The sequence below is a fragment of the Pinus tabuliformis genome, chromosome 4_2, assembly GCF_031772625.1.
Source record: "Pinus tabuliformis cultivar Carrire ecotype Pingquan chromosome 4_2, CPIR1, whole genome shotgun sequence".
Classification (NCBI taxonomy): Eukaryota; Viridiplantae; Streptophyta; class Pinopsida; order Pinales; family Pinaceae; genus Pinus; species Pinus tabuliformis.
In genome coordinates, this window is record NC_142304.1 from 805,589,064 (window position 1) to 805,594,845 (window position 5,782).

The following is a 5,782-nucleotide window of genomic DNA, read 5'->3' on the forward strand; positions in this document are numbered from 1 at the left end:
TCATTTCTATAAGTTTTTCTGCTTCGCATAGTCCCAAACATCAAGGTAGCTGCATAACCCATTTTTCACACAACATCATTTTAATCCAAGTATTCAAATATTTTACGTACTTACCTCACGGTCCTTTGAAAAAGTGTCGGTATACCTCACTATAATTGACTAAGGTGTTGACCACGAACTCAGTCACAAATCCTCTTATGATGCAATCAAGCCAATGATCGACAACGCGGACAATCTTATCCTCCGATGCTTCCAACCTTCGCACTAGCTCCGGGGTCCACACAATAGGACCGCCAAGTTTCCACCTTCCTTGGGTATCTGCTAGCTTCGTGATCCACCCATATAGCTTGATAGGGAAGGAGAAGAAAAAGATCTCATGGATCTCTGTATATAGGTATTTGTCCAACCACTGTACTTTTGTAAGTCGCAAGTTTATGTTCTCTTGTGGCACGAGTTTGTGGATTTTTCTATCCAACCAATCTCCAATATCCTTCTCAGTTAGATTCCAGTGACATGATGTCACACATCTCTTATGCAGATTCTGATCCTGGCAACGGAACCATTTGTTGGCTTGAGGAGGCCTGACCGAGGTTCAGTGTTAATTAGCCAAAAAAATCCCTACACTACTAGCCCTATTGGTATCAGCCCATGGAGCGCAGACTGAAGTCTCACCTGAAGCAGTAGGGGGGGAATGTTGGAACTAAGTTTATGCACCCTGAGAAGGTTGTGATGTCGTTTGATCTCTCCTATCCCTACCTTCGCGCAAGTGATCTCGCTCTAGGGCTTGTAAGACAAACCCTCTATTCCGACTTTTAGTACCTTCACAAAAGTATACGATCGACCTTCGTGCAGTCCTAACTTGTGGATAAGGTAATTTCACGATGTTATGTTAGCATGCCATGCAGATTCCTCAATTACCCTAAGTGACTTGATTATCTTTCCGAATACTCAAAGTTATCACCGCGTAATCAGATATTCATAATTGCATTTAATCATTCAATGTAACTGTATTCATTCGCGCACCATAGAAGCATAATAAAGGAAATTTATACACAAAATATCCAAACCCATGAATAGAAAAAATACACATAAATTGCAAAATAACTCCTTTTATTAATATTTCCCAAGTGTTTATAGACTTTGTCCACCCTGCGCACAACGCTGCAGGGGTCCGTGCACTCAGTTGCGTACTTCTACCCTACGCCTCTGCACACTCAGCTGTAGAGCCTCTACCTATGCTACAACCCAAGACTTAGACTTCTTTCTCTAAAGCTATGACTCTCTTACATGTTCGATGCCTCTAACTACTTAGATATTAGCTCTTTTTATACAATGGTAGATCTCTTATAGCTGACTTTACTTTAAAAAACTAAGGGCGAACTACCCTTTGTGACACATAACACCTTCGTGCTCCACGACCACAAAATGCAGAGTCTTTACAATAATATAAAAAAAATTTGACTTAAATATGGGCTTTTAGCCCCAAAGCTACCCTTGGAGGATCCCGCTCCCAACACTTTCCCTCCTGTAATTTAGCTAGGCACTGCACTGGTGCAATAGAGCATGTGGTTTCCTAGACCTCATCGTACTATCACAGTAACTCCCTTATTTCCGTATTCAACATCTATAGGTTCGGATCTTCCTGCATATTTGTCACCAACTCCATTGCTTTCTCAAATAATGTTGTGTAGTGAGAAACTATGGCATCCAAATTGGCCATTCCTTCCTTGATCGCAGCTTCGCACTTCTCTTGGACCTTCGACAGAGTCATGGGATTCAACTTTAATTGCAGCTCAGTGATCTTCATGTTGAGTTTAAACTAAACTCACATAACCTCAGCTTTGGCTTCATGCACACCAGCAGCTAACTTTCTAATCTTTGCTTCTGGATGTGCATCCTCGGGGATATGAAGCTCAGGCACTATCCTGCATGCATCTGCGACTACTGACTCCATCGTGAACTGTGCACCTGTAGCATCTCCTTCTCCTTCAGAACCTACATATTTTCAAGGAACAATTGATGATTATTGACTTTGATTTCACTAACAGCACTAAGTGCTCATTGTTCCCTAATGCAAATCTCTTCCATTACTCCCTGTAGTAATGCATGCAGTGACTCAAGTGATATCGTGGCAACGTTCAGGCCCATTTTTCTGACCTTGTCAAGGAGGTCACTCTATTCCTTGGTGTCGGCGTGGACTAAACCTTCAGGCAAGGGGAAGACTCACACATCCTACAGCCAGGCCATCTCTACAAATGTACTTTTACACCATGCCAAACTACCTTGTGCGTCGCTCGCTTTCCTGACATCTTCTTGGATCTTGGTTGCTTGGAGCTACAACTCTCGGAGATCCTTCTGAACTCCTCCCAATGTCTACATGTATTGTTGTTCAAACTGCTGCAGTACTTTTGTTGCAGTGTCCCTGACTTTATCACTGATCTCATCAAGATCGCTTTCTGTGAGCACCATGGGATCAACCTATGTTTTCTGGGCTTTCTGTTTTTTTCGCGATCCACCTTGTTGCTCCAGTTCACACCTTTTCAGAATGAAGGGGGTGCGCTTCCTTCCTCGCCTCCGCCACCTTGTCCGGTAAGCTCTTCTATCTCTATTTCTGGTGAAGGTGACTTGTCACCTTTCTGGGACTCACGCTGCTCATGTTCTGCCTTCTCATTGGCAAGGCATTCCTTCTCAACATGAGCCTTCTCTGCAGCATCCTTCTTTTTCTTCGCAGCCTAATTAGTTGCCACCTTTCTTTTCTTCGCGACAGCACCCTCCACACCTGTGCTTGACCCAGTAGCGAGATATGAGGGGGCGCGCCACTCTGTAGGCCATCTTTCTACCACCTCTTGTACATTTTTTTCTGTTACCAAATATGGCAAGCCATGCCACTTCTGCGCTGGATCCTTCCATGCCTAGATATATACCTTGTGGAAGCCATCCTTGATTGTTGTGTAGGCTAATAGCTGCATGTACAAGGTTGGGGACAAGCTTGGACATTGGTTAATATCCATGCGAAGAATTGATTCCATCAAGATCCAAAGTATTTTTTTCTTTGTGATCCACGAGGGATCCTTGGTAGCCCATAAGGAGGTAAATTGCACTACCTCTAGCAATCCTTCCTCAGGCAAAGGAAACTGGATGTACTCCAGCAATTCCCACATGATGAGTACAATGGACAAAAACAACCAAGCGTACTAAAACAACTTGGTTTCATCCTGGGCTTCGTAGAAGTTTGCCAAAAACTCATGACAGAGGCACCTAGACTAGTTGAATTGTACAGCCTTTGCGCACTGTGTAGCTAGGGACACTACAGGTGCCAAAACTTCATCTGTGAAACATTTCCTCATCACCTTTCCTGCTAATATCTGCATGGAAAAGTTAACTACAGGGTCTAAGATAGATAAAATTGAATACCCGTGTGACTTCTTTACGACTTCGTAATCTTTCTTCATTATTTCTACAAGGTCCTTCTCTCCCATCTTTTTGCCAAACTCCTTGGCCGGGTTCAGAACTTTGTATGGCAGGTACATAATCCTATGAATGAGCATATTTGTGATGGGTATAGTCCCTCCTAGCCATAGACACCCGTCGTGCACCAATGTAAGTAGCTAGCGCACACAAATTGTGTTAGTGGGGGCGTGGTGGTAATGTGGCACCCATAGAAAGTTGAGCAACCTTGTTTGCTCGACATTGCTGACCCATTCCTCCGTTTCGAGCGCTATAACACATGTTTCTTCATAATAAAATCTCTTCATGTATTTTTTCATTGCTAAGTGTGGTAACTTAGCGTGATCCACAAGGTCCCAATCCTCCATCTTCAATAATGGGATTTGCGCGAGTTGCGGGCCTTCAAAAGGAACCTACTTAGGTATCAAGGGCGTGGAAATGGTGAATTTCTTCGAGTGTGGGTCCTTTCTGATCTTCGACTTTCCCTTTCTCAGAGGGATATACCTAGGTAGTTTCGTTAAATGTTCTACTCCTTCAGTGTCAATATCTTTCGTTCCCTAGCCTTCTTTTGCCTCTGGGTCTACTAACTTATGCTTATCTTTCACTGGCTGCTTATATTTCTTCTGTGCTGGTGTCGTGGTATGTTTCCTTGGGGAAGAGCATACCTACACTAGATTTTTCTACATTTCCTTTGCTACATGTTGCTTTTCTTTCGTGGAAGGTTGTTTGTCCTTCACCATGGTCTATTTCAGCCTTGGTGACCTCAGCGTCGTGGGAACCGCAAGCGTAGCGTCTACACTGGATACTTTTGGTCCTAGAGCGTCAGATACAACTTCTTCCGATCTCATGGATTTAATGGGGTTGGTGGCAATCATCCTTTCCATAAACAACTCACTGAGCTTCAACGTAAATGTTTGTGTGTGCTGGGAATTCCTCCCAAAACACTCGTCTATTAAGTGACAAATAGTAAATTTCAACAACAACTCCAAGGGAACAAAGTGTTCTCTATCAGACCGGCATGCATAATTTATAGGGGGTTTTGAATTCAAATCCGATCATTCCACCAAAATTTTGACAATAAATGTTGTTTCGTAGAGGAGGTTGAGGTGGAGGTGGAGGTGGAGTGGATGGATGATGTTTTTGCAGAAAACCCTGTGTTATCAGCGAAACAACACTTCACGGTGAGGCCTATACCATTCCCTTGTTGTCACTCGAAGGAGGTCCAATCAACGAGCTATATTCCTAGACCTGATCTCTCTCGATCTCTAAAGAGCTTTCCACTTTGTGTAGCTCCAAACATCAAGGCAATGGCATAACCCATTTTTCACATAACAACATTTTAATCCAAGTATTCAAAGATCTTAAATACTTACCTTGCGATCCTTTGAAAAATTGTCACTCTGTTTCGCTATAGCTAACTGAGGTATCAACTGCGAATTCTATAACAAATCCTCCCAGAATCTGATCAAGATAATGATCAATAGCCACGCGATCTGGTTTTCAGAGGCTTTTAAGCGTCGCACTGATTCAACATCCACACTATACGATTATCAAGCTTCCACCTTCCTTGGCTGGTTTTCAATTTAGCTAACCACTCATACAGTTCAATGGGAAAAGTGTAGAAGAAGATTTGTGTATCTCTATATACAGATACCTATTCAGCCACTCTTCCTTTGACAAGGGCGGATTCCTGTTTTCTTGTGTCACGAAATCATGAATCTTCCAATCCAACCACTTTTCAATTTCTTTCTTGGTTGTATTCCAATGATGCGACATCACACATATCTTTCAAGAAGATCTCGATCCCAGCAACGAAACTATTTGTTGGCTTAGGGGGTCCTAACCCAGGTTCAGAGTTAGTTGTGCCAACCAACAAATCCCTACACTACTGGCCCTTTCAACAATAACCGGTGTAGCGCATGTTGCAGTCTCACCCGAAGAAGTATGGGGGGATGAAGGAACCAAGTTTCTACATCTAGAGACAAGTGTGATGTCTTTTAGCACCTCAAATATACCTTCATGTAGATTGATAAGCCCTTAGGGCTCGGTACTGCAACTCTACTAAAACAGTCTTTAGACCTTCACGAAGGTCTACGATCAGCCTTTGTGGACCCTTAACACTCGATTTATCCACTGACGTGCCTCAGAGAATAACCCTTAATTAGTGCTCGCGCGTATCTACTTAAGTTAATTAGTAAACATAATAGAATTCATCACAGTCTTCGCAAAAGTACTTAACATGCATTGCATACATTTATTTAGACTTATTTAAGATAATTGCGCATCGTTAGATCAATATTCCATAAACACATTATTCATCAACAACATATATCAT